Source organism: Oxyura jamaicensis, chromosome 4, assembly GCF_011077185.1.
Source record: "Oxyura jamaicensis isolate SHBP4307 breed ruddy duck chromosome 4, BPBGC_Ojam_1.0, whole genome shotgun sequence".
Lineage (NCBI taxonomy): Eukaryota > Metazoa > Chordata > Aves > Anseriformes > Anatidae > Oxyura > Oxyura jamaicensis.
The window spans coordinates 56,485,129-56,508,299 of NC_048896.1; the positions used below are offsets into that span (position 1 = coordinate 56,485,129).

The 23,171-nt window shown below is 47.3% G+C and overlaps 1 protein-coding gene across 10 annotated transcripts in view; it reads left to right on the top strand.

Annotated features, from left to right (window-relative positions):
• The window catches only part of MAML3 (mastermind like transcriptional coactivator 3), a 284,897-nt gene that overhangs the window by 163,621 nt on the left and 98,105 nt on the right, over positions 1-23,171 (top strand). The window contains exon 2 of one of the 10 annotated variants that reach the window (XM_035323722.1): positions 10,183-10,319. The exons of 8 other annotated variants lie outside the window; for them this stretch is intronic. The gene's annotated coding sequence lies outside the window, so the exon portion shown is untranslated. Of the gene's footprint in view, positions 1-10,182; positions 10,320-12,574; positions 12,699-23,171 lie in introns of those variants that run through there. One more of the 10 variants, XM_035323725.1, reaches the window with a different exon arrangement.

The window sequence follows — 23,171 nt, forward strand, 5'->3', positions numbered from 1 at the left end:
GGCATATAATGACTAATTTTGTAAATCTTGCATTAAAAAGGGGGCTGTACATCGGAGAGGCTTCTGCTATATTTAGAACAAAACTTCATGCTCCCACTGTCAGGATGTGAGCTTAATTACAGCATGCTGCAAACTTTGCTTTTGTGAAGGATATTTTTCTGCGCTGCTTGCTTCAAAAAGCACAGTTTTGCTGCTATTTTTATGATGCTTTTGTAACAGCAGCAGGAGTTGAAATGGGTTCGGTGAAACTGGAGAAGGATCCTCTGACACACCACCAGTGATAGCAGTCATGCAGTTCCCAGCTCCTAACTTCTCACCAGCTGAAATGAATCAATGGCAGGAGGAAGGCGTAGCCAGTTACTGGTTTTCTTTTTCTTTCTTTTTTTTTTTTTTTCTCCTATAACTCGCAATTCACTTTTCTATTACACCCCAAAATTATCTGTTAGGATTTTGATATGGATCCACTTTTGCTGCTGTGTTTATGAGTGGGTAACTGCTAGAGGATTACAGCAGAAAAAATAAAACTGGTAGGTTAGCAAGTTTTCTAGCCAAAGCCATTGAAAAGGTACATGTGATTCAGACCCCCCGCGTTAAAGAGAGAACTGCTAGCTGCAAGGATTGCCAAGCTGCAGGGAGACTTTTGTCCTTGCCACAGAATCACGGTGAGGTTTGCAGAGGCTGGCACGCTCTGCTCCAGGTAACAGCAGAGCTCTTGCACCTGAGGTGTGCTGGGAGGGGGCTCCTGGGGTGCATGCATTGCACCGGAGCAGCAAAGGAAGATGCTTAAAATGCCAAAGATGGTGTGTGTACCTGTGTGTGAGAAACCTTCACCTTCCCTTGTCTCGGCATGGGTTGCTCCAGTCATTGTGAATGTTGTGGGGAGAGGGCTGGTTGGGTTTACTCTCATGTGGCCATCTCGCGCTGAAGCAGCAAGCCACGCTGCAGCCAAGCACGTGAGACACATTGACCCGTGGTGTGGGGAGCCACACAGCCATACGTGGGTGGTGGGGTCTCAGAGGGACTTCTTTGGAACCAAAGAGACGTGTACGCGTTGCTCCTGCTAGTGTGCTGGGGTGGTATGGAGGCAGGGAGAGGGAAATTCCCAGGCAAGGCCCCAGGGTGCTGGGCAGGCAGGCTTCAAGGACCTGGGCCACCGGGTGCTTTGGTGTGTGCTCAGACAAAGGAGTTTGCAAGTCCACGTTCAGTCTGCACTTAGGAAATGAGCATGATTCAAAGAAACAGCATAATTCAAAGAAAGTAGCGTCTGCTTTGTTCTTCTGTTGCTTTTATTTTTTTATGTTGATTGGACCCGTCTTTTTTTAAAAAAATAAAAAATGGTGGTGGAGAAGTTTTCTGCAAGATACTTAATTTGTCAACATGTTACACTAAAAAGTAAATATGACATAACTTACTGGAAAAAACATTATTTTCAGTTTTGCAAATAGTAATGTAAATGTTAAATTCCACTTTTCTTTTTCCCTGTTGGTTTTTAAAGGAAAATAAAATAATTGGCCAGATGTCTTTGAGATTTGATGATAGATTATGCAGTTCAGAAGCTTGACACCCGGTAGAAATTCTCCTTTCTGCAAAGCTTTTATAATGTAACAATATAAATTCATGTATCTCAGGTAAACTGTTTTCTTGCCCCCATGGGATTCGCACAAATTTCCCCTATTAGCATGGTGCAAGGAATCTATTGAGACTGCTCACCTGATGAGCAGGAATCTACACAAGTGGCATCTGCAAAATCCCAACAGAGGGAGATGCTGGCTGCATAAAATAATAATTGAAAGCATTTTTAATTTTGACAGGACCATGCTCAAAGCCATTCCAGCATCTCACTAGAAAAAACCCACACTGCCAGAGTAATAAACAACGCCGATGGCTGGGGGTGGGTGAAATAATCCAAGATCACGAGGTGGCGTTTTGTCTGTGCTCTGTGTCTCGTGGCTTTGTTTAACATCTGCATGGCAGCCCTCCCCTGAGAAGGGTGCTCGATTCCGATGTGCAGGATGAGAAGCTCCCTCGTTCTCTGAAGCACTGCCTGTCTCTCTGCGTCCAGAAACTTTCTCAAGTAGCACTGCTCTCTGTGAGTCGAGCAAATAAGCCTTGCTTGTCCTTGGTTTCTCTGGGATTTCAGGCTGCTGGCTCAAACGGTGTTTCTCACAGTACAGGAAAGAATGTGTTGGGCTGAATTTATTAATTATGGGCCAAATATTGACATTTTAATTCTGTGCTTACCTATTCTAAGACAATACAAAAACAGAGCCAAGACCTTTATAATTCCCTTTTTGTTTTATTGACAGTATGCCAGAGCGAAAGTGGCATCATGTGGGAAAGTATAATGAATATTTTGCCTAGAACAACTTCGGTGTATTTATGTTTCTTTAAACGTAATCTAAGACATTAAAAAGAACCTTTCTGTCACTGAGATCTAAGCAGTAGTCTCTAGACAATTCTCACTGCAATTAAGAATTACATAACAATCTGATTGTTAGGAGTCAAAATAATAAACGAGTGAGGATGAATGTTTGGATGGGAAAAGAGAGAAAGTGAGAATCTTGTCTTTCCATGGGCTGTGTACAGAAAAGCTCTTCCACAGAGGCACAAAGCTTTTGGAGGAGAAGGAGCTGAATTGGTGATTTACCATACCTTCACAGAACAAATGTTTTGACTAATACCTTGCTCAGGACATTGTGGAAATGGCAAAGCAGAACATTTCTTTGCTAAACGCCGTTCTGTTTGCATGAAGGTCTTTTTCTCTATGAATTTTGCTGGCTGATACTGAGAAATACTGACATATTCAGGCAGACGGGGCAGAGGGTTTAGTAAGCAGACAGTTTCACCTACTGGTCAGTCTCCACCCCCTCTGTTCTCTAAAGAACATCTCTACAGAAGAGGTAATTTTAAGTGAGAAAGCTGTAGTGTGTGTGTTTTTTTTGTTTTTCCCTGAAAATTAGATCTCCTTACTCCTAGTCCCAGTACGAGGTATGTTACTTCAAGGACAGCTGTATTAATGCTATTTGTTGTCTCTTTAATATATTGCTGCTTCACTGCAGGGTTCCTGCTGGCACCTCAGAGCTCGGTGTGGCGGGGTGGCCAAGGGGACCATGGGCACCGGGAGACCTTCCGACCTCCAGCTCCCTGGGGAAGTGCAGGTGTGTGGAAAGGAAGAGCAGGGAAGCGTTAGAGAGAACGATGTTCTGTCTGCCTCCTTCCTCCCGTAAGCAGTAGGGATTAAGTCTTTCCATCACAGACCAGAACCATACCAGGTCCGAGATGAAGGTCACTTCTGTTGCCTTCTCTGCCCAGACCCTGGCACAGTGACAGCAAGGTTCTGGTTTCAAAACACGCCCAGAGGGACCTCGGAAGCAGCAGCACATGAAAGGTCAAGAGCTGCGTGTCACTACAGTACATTTATCAGACCCTGTGTTTGACTGGCCTTGCAAGTGACACGGGCAAGAGCAGAAGAGAACATTCCCCTTTCCCTGCTTTCTTAAAATGAGTGCTGGGCAACGTTTCTGTTACTTCTGAAACCTCCCAGAAATAAACATCAACAAGAGCTAGAGAAGCAGAGCTAGCAGCAGCACAGTCGGTGTGTACGTTTGCTCCATGGGGTTTCCTCTCCCCTCCTGTCAATTATTCTTCGGAGGAGACTTTTCTGACTGAAACAATAGCAGGCTCCTTTGCTACTGGCTCTGCTTGTGTCAGCCCACCAGCAGGGATGCTTTGTGAGCCAGAATGAAGACAAAGTCCCGGAAGACCAAGAAATCAAAATGAGAGGGTCTGCCCACAAAGCACAACTCAAGTTTTCTCTCATTTCGTGGCATTCCCAGCTGGGTTGTGGTCATGGCTGGCACAAGGCAACGGGTTCCTGGTGGATCTCAGCCTTCACCGCCACGTGCTGCTTGCACAACCTGCCAGCTTCCTGAGGGCATTCTGGCCTGCAAGGAGGGGGCAGGCAGGAGCTGCCACAGGAGTTAGATGCCAAAATCAGGCAGCCCCAAAGGCTGCCAGCTTGGCCTACCCGTGATATTTGTCCTGGTTTTGATTAGCAGCTGTTAGCCAGGTAGAGGATTTATGTGAAGTGTAGATCCGAATCTAGAATTATGTCCAGCCCAGGAATAGTTCAGTTCTGGGAGTTCCGGTTCAGAGCGGCCACTTGTCCGAACTGCAAAACAAATAATCCCTTGATTTGTGTTGGAAGGGCTTGCAGTGAAGGTCTTGAACTAGTTCTTTCAATCTGGACAATCTGCTAGGATCTGTGCATGCTTCTGAAGGAGAACGGCAGAAAACCCAACGCACGCATACAATGCAAAACTTGTCATTTCCATAGGTAGAGCTGTCAGCCTGGCCGCTGGTACAAAAATGCCAAGAGGAGCATTGTATTTGCCTGGTTTTGGTTTTTGTTTGGAACTTCCTACAACATCTCCTTGTGTACAACAGATATAAGGCAAAAGTACAGCTGAACAGATGCAAATCAGGTAACTTGGAAAGATCTACAATGTGTAGTGAACATTCTCACACACCCATATGCTTCACCATGTATTGAGAGGAGGGAGGGAGGAGACTGTTAGGAGCAAGGAAGTAATGTGGTGGTGTTTCCTATATAAAAAGAGCATCCCAGCAGCATGTTCAAGGAAGCATAAGCTGATGTTGATGCTGATCTCTGAATCACAGTGGGGCTTTATGTAGCCACATGGGGCCTGAATGACCTGGGGAGGAGCTGGGTACCCGTGTCAAAGCTGGGTGAGGTTTCTTGTGAGCATTACTTGGAGCAGTTCAAGCCAGGGTCTCTTGGTTTAAATGGCTGACAGGGCTATCACAGGCCCCTCATTACTTTCAGCTAGATCTCATTGAGGCTTTCTAAGGTAAGCCTAGTACAGTTTCCAGCGTGTTGTAAACACTGTGCCACGAGTTGCAGGAATTTTAGGGAGATGACTGCAGTGCAGCACGAGTGTGGGACCAAATGACCAACAGCGGGCATGGTTTCAGCTGTTTGAAACAAAACTAATCCTCCCTGTGTGTCAGTGAAGCTCCTCGATCGCTTGTGTGCCTCTCCAAATTCTGCTCCCTGGGCCACTATCGGGGTGTTGTGCGAAGTGCTGTTTGTTGGATATGAATAGCATCCAATTTGCCTCTATTCTTCAGGCTTCTTAAAGCCCAACTGAAAACAAATGTAGTCAGCAGCTTCTGCTGTGAGTTTATTAATGTTCGGGCATAGAATAACATTCCCATTAGGTATCTTCTTTGGAATAAAGTGCAACTGCTGACTGCTCTGCCATTTCTGTGCACCATTATGTGGTAGATCCGTGTGGTTAGTGACAGTAAATGCCAGTCTAACGTTGCTGATTTCAAGGCAGTAACTATCGATGTGAACCGGCAGGAGCAGGAAGCATTTCCCAGCGTGTCTTTCAGCTTTGGGGTACCTGTATGTTCAGAGCTCTGATGCTTAGAGATCTGATACTTGGCATTTTTCAAAATCGGACTCCTTGATACGTGTGAGGCAGTATAAGAATTGTTCTGGAAATGAAAAACTAGGGGTTGGGGCATTTTTTTCTCTCCTGATTCCGTGACTGACAACTTGAAATTTGCCCTTGGTGGCCAGCCACCTTGTCTTCTGCTGTGGGGCCTGCGCTTGCCCCCTGAGGGCCTAGAAACCAGGAGTGGATGTGACAGCCACCGCTGTCCCTCCTCTCCTCACCGCTGTCCCTTGCTCCTCTTCCACGTCCTGCTGCTCCTTCACGGAGGCCGAGCTGACTCGCTGCCCACCTGCTGCAGGGTACTTCCCTGGGAGTTCGGGAACAGCAGACCTGACCTTTAGTCTGTACCTGGCTGCTTGGATTTCTAATCTGATGAAACCTTGCTACAGATTCCTCTCTGGAGGAAATGAAGGAGGAAATGGTATTTTCTCCATTTCCTTTACCTCGGTGTCACCCTGTGCATCACCTGATGAGCAGATACTATGCTTGAGAAACACTTAGGGGACTTTTTTTTTTCCCCACAGGTTTTTTTTTTTTTTCCCTGACAAATGTAGACTCTGTCGATCCTTCCATTTCCCTTGCAGGTGTGAGTTATAACGATGTTCAGGGTTTTTAATCTAAGCAGATTACAGGCACTGGATGTACAGACACCAATTTATTACATTTTTCTTCCATAATATTGATTAATGGGAAACTTTCTGTGTTGTGTAGGCCTAGCTTCTGGAAAAGTCTATTTTATTCTTGGGAATGATTCACTTGTACTGTAAGCGTATAGCTATGCTATCATGGCACATTTTATTCAAAGGGGATGGGAAGGAGGAAATACTTGCTGCTCTAAACCTCACTGTGGTTTTTTTTGCATATCTCCGAGGGCCAGATCTCAAAGATGGAAAGCAGTCAGTCCTTTCTGAGGGATCATTTTAAATCAAAGGGGGGAATACATTTTAGGCAAGTAAGAAGTATGCAATGTATGCCTTCAGGTAACTGAACCTCCAAAGCTAGGTAACAGTTTCATCCTGAAATGGAGCTTTCCATGGGAGTTCATCTGCAGCAGCCCTGTCCACACATCTGTTTTGTTGATTGCGCTGGGCCGTGTCCCAGAGCATGTGTGGTGCTGGCCAGGGCTTGGTGCCCAAGGAGATTCTGGTCTGAAGGGAACAAGCAGAAATTGCAAGTCCCCAGAGTGGGAGGAGAGCTGGCGAGAAGCAGACCTTGAAGAAGCTGAAGGGACCATTGGGTCCCCTCCTAGAATCCCAAAATACCTCTTCAGAGCCGAATGGTTCACCACCAACAGATGGGAGGGCAAAGGGTGGCAGGTTCTCTAGTCACTGTGCCAGAGTTAAGAGTGTGAAAACAGCACCTATGACACCTTGTGTTATTTAAAAGCCTAGTCTGTCTTTGTGCCACAGCTCCCCATTCGTCTCAGAGCTGAGGGCATGGCTTGTGTCAGGACTTGCAGTTTGTTGGCCCACCAGCTCAGTGGCATCAAGAGGCAGGAGAGCTGGTTGTGGTGTTCAGGGAAGGGTGGTAAATCATGATCTAAAACAAGAAAGAGAAGAACTATGTCCCATGTATGTTGAGAGTGCAAAGCTCTTCTCTGGCTGCAGCAAGAGCTGATCCTTGTGGAGTGCTGCGTCTGCCCCTTCCTGCAGGACTCAGTCTGCAACTTCCTCCCGGTGCTGCATGCAAGCAGGCAAGTGGAAGTCTACCTTTCCTGTCAATCAGAGCCCCCCAAGCAGCAGCAGAAGGACAAAATTGGCAGGATTCTTGTCAGTTTTGCTGCTGCCCATAGGGTACTGATTATCATTAATGAGTCTTATTGATTTCACTGTGCAGCTTCTTGGGAACAACAGGAGCAGCCTGCCTGCAGACTCAGAAACACAGCATGCCAGTAGGTCGTGTTTGGAAAGTTATCTGTGCAATCGCAAGGGCAGGATTTTTTTCTGTTTTGTTTAGTTCAAATTAAAGGCTAGATTCTGCAGAAGCTGATGATTTCGAGAGCCACATCCTTCCCCAGTCACATCAGGAAATCATTCCACTTACCAGTGGTGAGTAGGTGAGTGGGCTTCTCAAGCCCTCAAAGAAGCAGCGCTCTCAGCTTCGAGAGAGGAAAGGAGTCGTAATGTGACAAGGGTCTCTCGGGGACCTCGGGGTATAATGCTTTCAGGCCAGCCTGGTTCTTGTTTTGGCACTGGCTGGCCGTGACTGCTGCATTGCTCCTCCCATGAGGATGATGCTCTTTGCCCTGTTTTTAGCAGCAATCCTTACTGTAAGGTGCTTCCCTGTGGAAATCAAATCTTCAGGGTCAAAGCCCCAGCTGAAGCGCAGTGCGTGGAGGGATTCCCCCTTTACCTAGACATTATGTCTCCAGCTCGTCCTCCCCCAGCTCTGGGAAGGAATGCCAACAAAAACAACTGCTGTTTGCCTGCTTGCCTGTTTGTCGTTTGCTAGAAAACTGAAAATAGGAAAGTTACTGTGCCCCCTCTCCTTTTATTTTTTTGAGTAACAAAACAGCTGTTTCCCAACATTTTTTCTCTGGGTTGAAAGCCCCTAATTTCTGCCAAAGCACCCGCCAGGCAGTCACTCTAACTATCCGTACTCAGGCCGGTGGCATCCTGTTGCCTGCCTGGTGCTGGGATCCACAGGGGGTTTGCAGCTCGCAGAGTGCAGGAGGAGAGACCCTGCGATTAACTCCATCCTCTGCCTGTGAGTTGTTTTCTTGCACTGTGAAAACAGCTAAGGAAACCACCTCTCCCCCCACGTGTCCTTTTATAAAATTAGACGGCGCTTCCTCTCGCTGCCCCCCTTATTTTAGCGGTGAGAGTGGCAGCGTGTCCAGGCGGGAGTGACGGCAGCCGGCTGACATTTATCCGCCTGTAATCAGCTAGCTGGTGCGGCACTCTGCCTTTCAGCCTGCTTAGGATCACATTGGATTTCTGACCTGCCAGAGCTTCGCTTGGAAGGGACAGCTTGAGCCTTAAGCCCATTAGCCGAGGGCCGGCCCTTGCCGCTGCGGTGGCTCTGCGTGCAGGCAGCTCTCAGCTTTGCTGAGCTGAGGGATGAGCTGGGAGGGCAGGTTCCTCTTCCCAGATGCTTCCCCAGTTCCCAGCTGCACGCACAATCCCTGTGCTGTGGAAGTAGGACGAGGACTTCGGTCCCCTCAAGGGTTTTGGGCACAGCCATGGGCGTGGGGCTGAGCTGGATGGCTCAGTGGTCTGACCTGGCAAGGCCATCCCCCTTTCCCTAGGTTTCCGACAGTGGCTGTGGCCGTGGCAAGCGCTTAGAAAACTTTCCGCAGCATTTGCAAAGCTGCCCTTGGAGCGAGGCCATCTTACAGAGTCTGCTTAAAATTAAAAAATAATAAAAAAAAAAAGAATAAAATGGAAACATTCCCTCCCTCCCCCATCTCCTTATCTCTCACTTAAAAGCAAAGGAAGTAGATCATTTTAAAGAGGCTTTGTTTCTATGGATTAAATGAATTGAAATACAGCTGCTTCCTCCCTTGATTTTCTGCCCTCGCCCAGGTAAAGAGCTGATCCATTGAAATATTGACTATCATTTGTCTGAGGTTTGGAGTTTTTTCATCTCCCAGTGAAGCACAGATCTTTTTTTGGTTACCTTCAACCTTCCAACGTGGCTGTTCCCGTGTAACACTTCCCCTTTGATATGACAATGACTTTGCACAGGGAAAGGACCTTTCCCAGAAGAAGAATTGTTTCAAGAACTGATGAAGGGTGAAAAGAAATTGGCAGCATATCATTAAAAAAGCTGAAAGAAAGACAGCGCACCTTGGCATATAGAAGAAGGGGGAGGGAGGTGGCTCTGAAGGCAGCGGAGAGCATTGCTAAGAGGCCAGCTTAAAGCCCTCTTAACAATGTGCAGTCGCTCTCCCCAGCTCATCCATTGATTTCCTCCTGCCCTCCACAGGCCTGGCTGCAGTTAAACCTTGTGTCCTCCACGTGATGCTGAACCGAATCAGATTCTGCTTTTAGTTGTTCGATCAAATTTTCCTTCCTTGAGCTTAGAAGGCACACTTGGGACTTCATAGTAATTGCCTCCCCACGCTGAACTGCTGATACCTTTATTGGATTGGCGTAGGGTTTCAGAGGACTGTGTTTAACATGCAGTGAGCCGCAGCAATGCAAACAGCTCCAGTGTTTAAACAAGCATCCATTAGGCCAGGAAACAAGACAGTGCCAGCCCATTTGGTGCTCTTTAGTGCTGGCAGCTTGAGGTGAGCAGTGCAGCAGGGTTTGCAGGGCGGGGGCAGGATGGGGAAGACACGAGTGCAGCATCAGGAAAACAAGCAGAGCATCTCTGTAGGGCTGTGAGAAGTCAGCGAGGGGGGGCGAGGAACTGTTGCGACTGGGGACATGTGCAAAGCTCATTAATATCTCATTATGTTCGAATCGCAGTCTCCCAGCAGATTGGCATTAACATGTGATGTGCTGGAGGAAGGGGCTACAGGAGAGCGCCAGGGATATTTTAAGCAAGCTATTTTATTTTTTTTGTCTTTTTCCCTTTACATTGAGGAAGCGGAAAAAATAGTGTGTGCGAGGCAAGGTGCCAGCAAACCACGATGTTTTGTGCATCAGCCCAACACAGAACGCTCCACCAAACACAAACGGTGCTCTGCTGGGCTTATCGTAGTACCCACCAGCATCACGCAGTATTTCTAATAAACCTCCCTTCTTTTCAGGAGTGCTTAACTCAGCTGTAAAATTTGGCTCAGCGTGAAACTTCCAGCATTCAGGAACTAAGCCCAGGATTAATTCCCCCTACCCCAGCCGGACAGATTGGGAGTGCTGGGGGTGCTGTGACATTTTGCTTCCCTCTGTAAGTTCATAGAGAGAGTGATGTTGGGAATACTTTTTTTTCTCATGCTCTTATACTGCAATAGCTTTTGCTTTATCCTTAACTGGAGCATTGCAGTCATTAGCTTATCAGCTGATAAGCCGCAGTCATTAGCTTATCAGCTGACATCAGTGCCCATACTGGCTTCTGCAGACCACGTACATTTTTCTGATAAAATCTTGGCTGCCATGTTACCAGGCAAATAACCATTAGTTTTCAGGCCAGTTATTCCTTGATTCTATAGACCTGAACCTATAAATCCTCCTAGAAAATGAAAGACAACTCCCAACAACGGCTTACCCAAGGAAGAAAAAGCATTCGGGGACTTTTTATAGCAGGCTCTCTTCCCTGTGCTCATAGTTACTAATTGCCTGATTTATCTCGGGAAACTTTCATTGAGAAGACTCTAGGCAGGAGAGGGACAGAAAATGAAGTGCTGTTGTGCTCTGCAGCACCGGGCTTTCAGGCAGGAGGCTGTTCTACTGACATGTACCAATGAAATCCATGTTTTTTGCTCTTCTGCAGACAGATAATCATTCTACTATTGCATACAAAAATCATTTTAATAGGTGCTCTATTTGAGGAGACATTTATAGCCAAACTGTTAGAAAATCATTCTCGTTCAATTCCTTTTGTGCTACAAGAGCAAAGCAACGGTTAAATTAGCTCTGACTCTTACAAAATGTTTGCAAGCCCATAGATCTTGCTTCAGACTGCATATTATGTTTGAACTTCATTGCCCAGGCTATTTGTTATGTGTTTATCCTTCTTGGTAAACTTTCTTGTACTTTTATGGAACAATATTGGAGCCCTCCAGTGGCCAAACTAATCATTCTGAGGAATGGAGTTCAAGTTCTGCCAGCGAGGTCGATTATTTTTCCCTATTAAAAATTAATATTGTGATGCTTTTGTATGCAAAACTTACAGAGAGTTTATTCAAGTCACAGCATCTTATGTGAAGAGTGAGGAAAGCTAGGAAAAAGAATGAGTAGTCTCTTTGCATATCTAGGATCTCCATGTATTTATTCTTACATATTTTCAAGAATTTAATGAGCTGATTGTTTAAATAAATTCAGTTAGATTACATTTTCTGAGAGGGCTCCTTTGTGCATATAAAGCAGAGAAAACACATTTGGGGTAGCATGACAATTGAAATTTCCTTTCCTCTCTGTGCTGTGACTTGCAGCCTGCGGTGTGGCGGGTCTGCTCCCCAGCACGGCCTGTTTTCTGTGCACGACATCGTCGTTCCTATGAGGGGCTGCTGCAGGCTGAAGAGTTCGGCTTTAAGGCTCCCCCGTCAGCTGCTCCTGTTCACTTTCTGCCCGTGATACCCAGTCGCTGTGTGAAATAATAGATTGTATTTATACCGTATGCCATGGATACTAGAAAGAGGGCTATATTATGAGTTCTCCATGTAAAGAATGTTGGGGTCCCCTGGAAAAGCTGACAGGTAAAACTACCCATGCGTGCCTCCTCCCATTTGGTGTGACAGTTACCACAGCTCTTCCTTTCCAACACCAAGCACCAGTGATGCTCCCTGGGAACCCCAAATCAGAGGGGCAGGTCACGGTAATGTTGGAGTTTGAGGAGGAAGCGAGAGGTGACCAGGGGATGAGGAGAACGTATGTTCATTTGTTTGTCTCCTACTAGGATGACCAGGGTCTGATACTGAGTCCATGGTCAAAAAGCAGTTAAGCGAGCGCTCGAGGTTGTTGTTCCTGCACTGCCTCCTCTTTATTCAGGGGTCACTGGAAATGGGTTTGTACCACTTGGTGTTACAGAGCTGCAGCTTTACAAAATCATGTATTACCACCAAAACGCTTCAGGATGAGAACACTCAAGAGCTGGCAGGAAGGGGTTTCTGTATGTTGTGCAGTGAAAAGCTTCTAAGTGGGTTTTCTTCTGCAGGCACTGTAGGTAGAACAATTGTAGCGGAGCATTTAGCCCAATATCCTCCCTGCAACCCGAGTCAGGAGGCAGCGTAAGGAGCAGAGCAGGCACGGTGTCAGCCTTCCGCAGCACGCCTGCCCCTCTTCCCCCAGCACCGCAGTAAGGCCCACTGGGTGAGCCCGGCTGTCAGCAGGCTGCTTTTGCAGCCCCCTGGGCAATCAAAGGTTTCGTCTAATTCTTACAGGGTGGGGTGAAAAGGAGGGAAGCCAAGCAACTGAGTGCAGCAGGAACTTGTTGCTTACGCTGCAGATAGGGGCAGGTTGTGCACATTCCTCCAGCTGGCAGTCACTGGGATTCCTGGAGCAACTTGCGGCATCGTTCTGCCTTTCATGTTTTGTGTGCGAGTCTGAGAACGGCTGCAGGAGATGGTTGCCCAGCTCCAATTGACTTTTTGAGGGAACTGCTAATGAGGTCAGTTTTTCTCATGGCTTTTCCAGGACCTGTGAGCACCAGCAGCGCAGGGAAGAAAGTGTTGGATAGATGGGGAGAGGCTGAGCGCAGAGCACGCGCTGAGGGTGGGAGCAAGAAGTGGCCTTGTAGCTGTCGGAAGGAGGCTAATGCTCTGGAGCTGCTTTGCTGTCTGAAGTCATGTAGCTTACGCGTGAGGCACAAACTGTGAAAATATGGGAAAAGGTGACAGAAGAGGAGGACTGGTGGGAGCAAGCGTTCCCCCACCTGCCTGATGCACCTTTCATACCCATCTCCAAAGCCTACCATTACCACCTGGAGCTGCTGCCGCTGGTGCTGGCTTGCCACTCGCTTTTTGTAGCCTTCTTTGATGTTTCCACCACCCAGACAAGAGCTTCAGGGGTCTGGCAGAGCTGTAGGAAAGTGGAGGAGGTAGGCGGCTGTCGTAGCTCTTAGCTCCTCATGGGGCAGCAGCTCTAGAGCAGCTTTATCCCCAGGGGCTCCCGCCCGTGTGTGCCTTTACGGAGAGGCGCTGTGTGGGAGCTGGGGAAGCCGGCGTGCACAGGCTGTGTCTGGCAGCCCTGCTGTGCTGGGACCGAGAGGCCAGTCTGCACGGTGCTGTGGTTTAGTCTGGAGCTCTGTGGTTTGAACTTCTGCTAGACAGTGGCCGCTTTGGGAGGCGGCGTTCCCAAGGAGGGCACCGTGCACTGCTGCAGGACATGTCCCGTCCCCTGCAGCTCCTTAGGGAGCCTCTCACCCAGTGCCTGCCTGTTATCTCGCTGCCTCGTAAGGTTTCCAGGTCCTGTACTGAGAGAACAACCTTGGGTAGTTTGTGCTGCTGTAGGGAACACTGGAGGGGGAAGAATATCTGCTGTAGTTTCAGGCATGGCAGTGCTTTCTCATTAGCAGGGAGAGGAGAAGGCTGCCACCACTTTACTGATGAGTCAGGGAAATCCACTCCGCCTGCAGTGGTGAGTGCTTCTAATATGATTATTGTGGTTCTGAACTCGGGGTCTGGCAGTACCAGGCAGCTTTGGGTTTGGCAAAAAATAAAAAAAAGTGACTTATGTCCCCAGACATACCGAGACCATGGTCTCCTGCAAATCCTTGCTGCTGCCACCAGGACCCAGAATATCCAGGGTCGGTTCTCAGCTTGGTGTCTTCCACCTGGCCTTGGAAAAAGTCACTCTGGGGCAGCTGTGCATTTTAAAGCTGGGCCCTTAATGTAATTCTGAAATATGCTAATTGCCAGGCTTTTGTTTTCATTTGACAGTTTTGAAAAGCTAAGAAGAAAGGAGGAAAAATAAAAGAGTATTGTAAATAGCCCTAGGAAAAACTTCAACCTGCTGCCCATGTAATTCCCTTTATAAACAAACTCTCATCCTAGGGGAAGCTTTATCACCCAGCAGATTTGTGCACAATTCTGCATGCCTGATACCTAGTCGATTTTCCATCTTTTCTTGAGCATGCCTGCTCATTGTTGAAGTTGTTACTAAGGTTACTACCACTGTTATTAAATAAGGAAGAAGTGCTTGCTTATCCCAAAGCTTGTATATATTTCTCTGCTATCTGTGTCTAATTAAGCATACTTTTTCCTCTCTCTCAAGACTGTGCTTAGACCATCATGGTTATAACGCTGCTATTTATCTGTAATTTAAACTCACGGTCCCTCGTGCTACCTCTTATCCCTTTATCCCTGCCCCTTTTAAATAGTCCAGAAGTGATTAAGCATGTAGATAAGGAAGCAAGAACTTGGACCTGCACAACTTTTTTTCTCCCTTGGCATTGCAAGAAAATAAGCATCCTTCCAAGAGCACATGTAATACCATAATCATAGGCCACACTATGAAGATTTCAAGGTGTTTTGCTTTTTTTTCTTAGAGTTTGGTGGGACAAAAGTGAAGCCTCTGGAACTGAAACTGGAGGAAGGACTTGACACCACACAGACAGAAATCTTAATTAAACACAGATGTCAACAGCAGTAGCATGTAATTAGTGCCCTAATTGTGACTGGGCAAGTAATGTGGGTGGCTTGGGGAGCATCTAGTTGCAGGCATCTGACTGTGGATGCCTCCCTTTGAGCTAGTTACTGAGGCTGCCTTTAAGGCCGGTGAAAAGAAAGACACTTCTAGAGCATGACTTGTGTCATTCCTATCCCAGCCTGGTATAGGAGATATGAATCGTGGCCTTAAGACTCCAAGGAAGCAACTTGTTCTTGCCCGCAGCTTTCTTATGGTGCCTACAGGAGTTCGTGGGCTCTTGCTGTCCTGGTTGTAGTATGTTTGTTTTGTTTTGTTTGTACTTTGAGAAAATGTAAGACATTTTATATTCCTATTGGCTGGGCAGAGAATTTGAGAGATTTTAATTCAATTCTAGCCGTGCTGCTGAGTTCATATACAACTTTAGGCAAGCTCCCTACCCTCTGAAGTCAAATGCGGAGGTTTAACCTGGCTTTACATCTGAATGGCAGACACCGTGTAGGTGCTAAGTGATGGTTTGTATTTCTTTAGGCATACAAATATGTATTTTTTCTATTTTAGATTTAGCCCACCTCAGTTCTTCTCTGAGACCCAAATCCACTTAACGCTGGTAGTAGCCCAAGAGCACTTTATCAGCAGACTAACAAATTGGAAGTGCCTTGGTCCTAGGTGGCTCGTCACTGCCAGGCCAGAGGAAAAAGGTGGGAATGCAAAGTCTTTTAAGAAGGGAAAATAAGATCAGAGGAAGCCCAGTAGGTGAATGCACAGCTGGTTTATAGTGCATTTCTGCGGCTTATCTAACAACAAACTCTACTGTCTTGTGCTTCGTACCTCTAAGGGGTTTAGTAAAGAACTGTGATGTTCTCTGTGACTCAGCCTTGGATCTTGTTTACCTAGAGCATCTAGCAATAGAAAATGTTCCTTTGTCTTTGTGTGTTTATTTGACGCTGTTGAAGACACAAGCTCTCAGAGGTGAGCAGGACTTGAAATCTAACTTTTTTTTTGGATTAACTGCTAATATGTGCTTAGTACACATGGGTGGCTGTGACACAAGACCCTAAGAATGTCATGGCAGCAAGTACATGTGCATGTGTGCACGTGTGGAAAATACAGGGATTATTTTTTCTCGGCCATCAGATGGAAGAGGTTAAAAAAATACGTGTTGTGCACAATGGCCATGTACATAGCTGCATAGTTTCTTCCTTTGGAGGGCTGTTTTCAAAACACACAGGTAAAAAAAGTTATCTGTTGGTATGTTGGTGCGTGGCCACAAGTAACTGGGAATTTGTCCTGTTTAGCAGAGCACTGACTGCCTCTCTCTTTGTCAGCGTTTAGGTTTGTGAGGAGGCATCTTGAAGCACTGTACACTCTTGGGATTTTTGTAAACTTTTCCTGCCATTGCTACAGCTCAGTTCAGGTTCAGAACAGCGAGCAACTTGGGGAATTGCCCTGCAGGCAGGCTGCTGCTGTGCTTAGGGACACTGGGTTGCTTTAGACAAGATCCAAGTAGAACTGAGCACCTACATATATAGATGTACCTGTGTGGCTTAAGAAGGTAGAGATGTGTTTTCCCCTTAACAATAGCTAACATTTTTTCAGAAGTGTTCAGTGATGAGATACCCTGGCAATGCGGTACCTGCAAAACTTCACAGAGCAGCTTTAGGAGGAGGGCAGAGCAGCAAACGTGAGACTCCTGTTCACAAGACTGGTTCCCGCTGAGGTGTTCAACATCAAGTGGCAGGTCACATCCAGCCTGTGGGCTCTTCCCTGCCTGTCAGAGTAGTTTATTTAGATTGAGCACAGGCACCTTTTCTCTTGATGTCCTTCAGACATCAACAGAGAAGCATGCTTTAGGCCAGATGACTTCACAGGCACTGCTGGCATTTGCTGCAGGCAGCCGTCTTTTCCGGATGCCTCACAGCCCATTCCCCAACACTGGGCACGTACCACCACATCTGTGTCCACGCTGGGCGTTGTTATCACGTGGCAAGCCAATGTGCATTCATGCTGCTGAGGAAGCTGCTGGGGGCACCGGGAGAAGCGGTCCACACTGCTCACTGGAAGGGCATGGACGGCCAGGAGCAAACACTGAGTTACTTGGGCAGATTTCCTGCAGCTGCTCTCTTCCCTAGGTGCTCCAGTTGCGTGCAGGGAGAGGAGAGGTACACCACGCTGTGAAAGAGTGCATTCTTTTTAGCATCTGCCCTTTGGGAAGCACAAAGCCAGTGCATATATGCAAATCAACTGCACTGTGCATGTATTTTCAGCCTAGAAAGGGGATGGGATTTATGCTGGGGTGAAGATGGCTGTTATAGAGGAAATAAGGAAGATAAGACCCAAGCAAAGGTCTCAGATGGCATTGTTGGTTGCTTAAATTGTTCTTTATATTTTAGATTGCTTAGGGTGCACAAGGTGAAGCATGCGCTTAAATGCTTTGCTGAACCAGAGCCTTGATTTGTTTAAAATCTCTTTTCTTCTTCTTTATACTTCTTCAGTAGACTTAAATGGTGCATTTGCAGTTCACCCCGCACAGCAGGTCCAGCCTTGGGAGTCTGTGACTGATAATCGCCGGGATCTGGGAGACCAGACGAGTACTTTTCCATTAGTTGTTGTTGCGTGCCTTTGTGAGACTCAAGGTCAGCCTGAGGTGAAGGCATTGAGGCAACAAAGAAGTAAAGTTTGTGTGGTTTGCTTGGCCATATTTAGGGCAAAACTGCTATTCACTTTTTTTTCTGGCCTTTAGCCCATGGCAAATATCTCTCAAACAGTGCTCAGAATAATTCAGAATGTGTCTAGGGCATCTTGTGTAATCCTCTGGCTCCTTTAGTCTTCACAGGTCTTCAAGCATCCTGCAAATTTTATTTTACAGTGCTGGCTATAACTTGTACTGAAAGGAAAAGGGAATATAAAAAAGATCTGTTTCATCCGAGTTCAGCATCCAGCTCTGAAGAAATTTTGGTGCAGAAGAAATAATCTTACCCACTGGATCCTTAGCTCCCAGTGAACTTAACAGGAGCTTCAGCGCCTTGTATGATTGGGCTATATAAGACGCCATAGGTTTTGTAAAGGAGTCTTACAAAGCTGCTGCTGCATGCAGTCTTCTATATAGATATGCTAAGGCAAGGCAAACAAGCCGGTCTAGCATTACTCTGTCCTAGAGATGGATCGAGCTGAGGGAACTGTTTGGATGAAGGGGAAGAAAATCCATTTTGGATTTTTCCAATGCCTTTTCTATGTTAGCAGTTTCAGTTAGTTTGTTGTTGTTGTTTAATGGCCTGTAGCTTAGCACACTTCTGCTTTCAGGCCCATCTGTCCCATGTTTCTTCTTTTTCTTTCTGTTTGCCAAAAGACATGGCTCAGGAGCATAATGAGAATTAGGACTTGAAATAATTGTAGTATTACCTCATCAGCATGCCAGAGATTCACCCCTTTGCCCCCCATCATGGTTGGATCTCCTTTGCAAGGCCTACTGCCCTGTTAACTTCTTTAACTTGTGCTCAGATAACCTACAGTCCTTCAAAAGTATTTCTCCTCGCAAAGAAGTCGTCAGGTCACCTATATCCTCAGACAAGGTGCACAGGCCAGGCACAGGGGACGGCTGGGGAAGAGGAGACAGGCTTATGGAGAGAAATTGTGGGACAAATTAACCATTTCGTTTGCAGCATAGTAGTGTAACTTGTCCTGTTGTTGATTCACAAGATCTTTCTTCTGTATGTGTTAGTTGTGGAAATCTGTTAGTTCTGATCCTAACGTATTTTCCACTGGAAGTTTCTTTTGCAGTGGTGGAACCCAAAAAGGTGACTAATGTGTGGGCTTGAGCAAGTTCAGTATGTAGACTACTTGGCATTCATTGCCATTCTTATGTGATGGTATCGAACATTTTGCTTAGAAAACCATGAATTGAACTTAGTCGTGTGGAAGAATCCCTGAAATTGCTTATCCCATGTTGTTTTGAGGAACCCCTGATGCTACTTCATGCAACTATAGAATAAGTAACCATGTCGAGGTGAGGTAGTGCTTGTTGGGAGTTAACATACCAGCGAAATGAGTGGGAGACAACTGTACGGTGCGAGTTCAGCCTTCTGATAGCTTGCTGAGAGTCTTCTGCACATCATACGCTAGACTGGTTTCTGTAATACACGAGGTTGAATAGGAGCTCACAGTCCTCAGAAACCAACAGGGTGATCGTGGAGTGGTGGCATGCCTCCCTCCACCATCCCTCATCTCTGCTGTTTACTTCCTCGGAATTTCTCTGAGGATATTCTTGATAATTATATTATGCATGTAGATTGCACCATGGCAGTGCTTTGCATGCAACTGGAAGGTAAATTGCTTGCTCTAAACATAGAAGGGGCTCTATCCTCACAGCGCCTAGACAAGATTTCAGTCTCTTGATGCTGAAGTCATAATCAGAGCTCATATCTACCACCGCCTGAATGACAAAGGGAAGCAGAGGCAGGGGCGGAGAGCTGCTGCTCCTTCACAGAGCACAACAACGCTTTCCTGTCCTGAATACCCCTTCACTAAGCAGGCAGGGTGGCACAAGCGCACTGAGCTAGCTGGCTAGGGCTTGTGCCTGTCCCAGGATGATTCAGGGCAGGATTTTCCCCAGGAGACAGTGTGTAGTGTCGCATAGCAGGTTGAAGAACTAGTGAGTAGGGAATGAGTAGCCGTGGTGCAAAACGAAGCATGTGCAATGCCGCTGGTTGCGGTGCTTTGCTGCTGCTTAGTTTAAAACATGAGCTTCCTGCATTTCTTTTGTACCTTCATTTGCAGATCTTCAGGAGGTATAGCTTTAATAATCCGCAGGGTCTGCTTTTTATCATTAGTTTTTCTCCTGTCCAGATACAAAGCAGATTGGGTATGTTTTCAAAGGGTGGAGATTTATCAGCACAACTCCCAGACAAGTCAATTAGAGGCTGCCTGGCTAAATCCTCATAACACGCTTTGAAAGCATAGCTCCTGCCGTCTGCAAGGACTGTTGCAGGGAGAGCGCAGCTCAGCTGTGCTGTGTGAGAGACGGGAGCAGGCACTGCCAGCTAAGTAGTTCAGCACTCAGGCTCTTAGCACCTTCATTAAGACTTTTGCACAAACAGAGGAGTGCTGGCACTCCGTACGTGACGAGGTTACTGCTTTGCCAGTGTTTACCCAGTTGGGCTAAAGCAGGATTAGATTGGACGGACCTGAAGAGGAGCAAGCCATGCAGATCATGCACTCAAGCTGGAAGGCTGCTGACAATGATGACAGCGTTTCATCCATGAAATAATTTGTGCTCTGAAGTCCAGTTAAACTTGCCAATAATTCCACATTGAGAAAATTAATTGCATCCATTGCCCGTGTTTTACTCAACAGCTTCCCCGGGGACCCTGCACTCCAAATCTCCTCAAAGCGTGTTATTTAGCGTCTCTGCATTCATATTTAAGTTGGAGTTATGTGGTGGGAGAGAGAGAAATTACAAAAGGAAAATATTTCAATGGCAAACCGGAATTGATCCATAAGATATGTGCACATATGTCTTCAGAAAGAGCACAGCTGTTTTTTTCCCAGCCTGTTGTAGACGTACACAATTTGAGCAGCGAAGTTGGATGTTTTGTATATATTTCTCCACTACTTTTTGTATATATTTCTCCACCCCTGCGTGCCTCGTTAGTGAGGCACTCCCCACTCTGTTAATTCCTACAGCAAAAAATGTCTGTCTTGCAGCAGTGCAATGGGGAGGTTTAGAAGAGTGCAGTAGACGCCAGTAAAGATGTTTATTTTGATTATTTTGCTGAAATTAATATGCACAGGGCTGGAAGTCCTCTGTTATCCCACAACTCGAGCAATGGAAGTACAAAACTTTGCACTGCGATCGGGCAGAATGGAGTCCGGGGGGAGGCACAGATGCAGGCCTCTCTCTTTTCTCTCTCCCACCTCCACAGAAATGTGTCTCCTTTCCTTCTCTTGCTCTTCCCTCTCTGGAAGTGCTGATGAAAGCGCCTGCTGCTTCTTGCTTTTCTGTCTGTTCAGCCCTGGTGAGCATCCCCACCTCGCTGACTGAGGGTGGGCAGAGTCACGGCGTTGGCCTGCTTTGACTTCACCGCTGCTGTCACCGCTTTGCTCCATTCCAGGGCCTTTTTTGCTGCCACTCCTCCATGGCCTGTGCTTGACCTCCCAGCGTGGTCCCTGACAGCCAGGCAGGCAGCTCCAGCAAGGGCCCTGTGTGCTGCCTGCTTCCTATCCAGGCTGCCACTCATGCTCCTCTGGCTGCTGGGAACAGGAACTCCTGTCCCAGAGACCCGGCTACCAAGCGAGGAAACGGATCGGTTTCCTCACTGCTGGCTCATTCAGGCTTAACCAGTGCCCTGAGCGTGCTTGTGCTCCCTTCTCTTCCCGTGGGTGATTTGTTCTCCTGGTGACTGCTTGTGAAACCAAGGGCAATGGCATCTCCAGCAGCCCAGAGCCGCTTGGATAGCAGGCAGAGGCCTGACCTCATTCACGCAGCAGAGGTTCCTCAGTGAACCTGCCGAGCTGCACAGGTTGCTGCGAGGCTGGCGGATCAGGGTTGTACCAGCGATGGGAGCTTCCCCTGTGTTTGAGACACTGCAGTGGCCAACAGGAGCTGGGCAGGCCCAGCATGGAAGAGCACAATGTGTGCTGTAAGTGAGCAGTTGCAATCCAAAATCAATTTGCTCTGCCAGGCTTCACCCTGCGAGTTAGCAGGCCTCGGTGCGGTGAGGAAGCTCGAGTAGTAGCGGAGTGGTTGGATACACAAAGTATTTCCATGGGTTGGAAGCAGTGCCCTGGCCCCCGCCTCTGCTTCGCCTGGCCATTTCTCTGAGGTCAGCTCTGGCTTTTGAAAGGCTGTCTTGCTCTCCCCAGCATGACACCTGCAGCAAGATTAATTAAGATTATTAAGAGGCCACTGTGGAGCTGAAGGACCTCAGGCCCTGGTCAGGAGAGGTGGCTCTTTGGCACTGGTGACTCCTTAATGTCCCTCTGAAGTGGCCCAGCAGGGGCGGGTGAGCAGGAGATGAGGAATGTTTCCAGGTGCTGAAGCTGGATCTGGGGCATGCAAATGGCAGTGCTGCTTATTCCTTACTGATCTCAGGTGAGGCGGTTATGTCTCTGCTTAGGAGAGCTGTCAGGTCAAATCAAATTCCTTAGTGTCACTTGCCAGCAACCCCGGGACCTTGAAGCTGCCGGTACCGTCTGAGTGCAGCACACGGTGCTCAGGGGTGAATTGCTGCAGCTTTTGGGGTGCGGGCTGGAGGTGGCTGAGGTGGGGTGCTTGGCAGAGCCCTGGCATGCTCGAGGGGAGGAAGGGAGCAGAAAGGTGGGGCAAGCTCAGGAAAACCTGGGAGAAGAGGTGCTAAGGCGGGCAGACTGATGGGAGGGGAAGCAGAAGTCCTGCCGGGAGGGCCCGGGTTGGGTCTCAGCTCTTGACACCACCGTCCAGCTGCACAAGCATCTGCAAAATCAGCCCCAGCCTCCTGGTCTGTGGGCTCACAGATCCTCTGGCCGTCAGCTGGAAGTGGAGCTGTGCTAGGCGCTGCTAGCTGTGCTCAGCCTCGACAAGCAGAGGATTTAGTCTCTGTGCCTTTTTTTTTCCTTTTTTTTTTTTTTTTAATTTTTGAAAGAGCAATAAAAGGACTAAACAGCCGCCGTCCTGGTCACTCCCCATACATAATTGAAATAGCTGCCCACTGAAGTCAGCGTGAGCAGGGGGATGGGGCCGGGTAAGTGGCTCTGACTGTTGCTATAACAACAGCACCTTGGTCTAATTTCTTTTGAAAAATGAATTGCTGCTGGTGGGATGAAGCGAAGCAGCTTCTCCCAGCAGACGAAAGCTCTGCCGACAGCCTTGCTGCTCCGTTGTTTATGTGTTGGGTATGCTGTGGCGTGTCCAAGCGGCTCGGCCCAAAACTTCAGGACAGGTTAGATGAGACCTTTTGGGTCCACGTGTGTCTGTGTGTTTGCGTGCACAGCCTCCGCCCTCCTCCATCCCCCCCAGTCGAGTCATTTAACAAGTCAACACACTAAAGTTTGACCTTTTCCTGCTCTGCAACAGGAGTTTCTCCAAAGGCATATAAATAACAGCGAGTCCTGCTTCACCCTGTCTTCCACTTTGGGACAGAAACCCGCTTTGAAATGCAGTTCCATCGGCCAAATATTTTGTGTAAATAAAGCTAAAGGTCTATGAACCTGGCAAGCTTTTTATTTGTGTTTTATTCATCAAGAGTCTTCTCCTATAGATCTCTAAAGTGCTGCTAATATCTTCATGACGCATACTGTCAATTACTTGCACAAGCCATATACCGCTTCTTAGAAGGAAGTGGAAGACGCTTTACAGGAGAGTATTTTACTTCAGGTTTTGTTTTTGCAGAGGAAGGGGAAGTGCTGGGATTTTTTTCCAAGACACTGGAATGCTGATGCTGTAAGCTGTTAGCCAGCGTATGGTCAGTGTATGATACTCAAGCCAGCCATAGTTGACATGGTTGTCAGGAATGAAATCAGG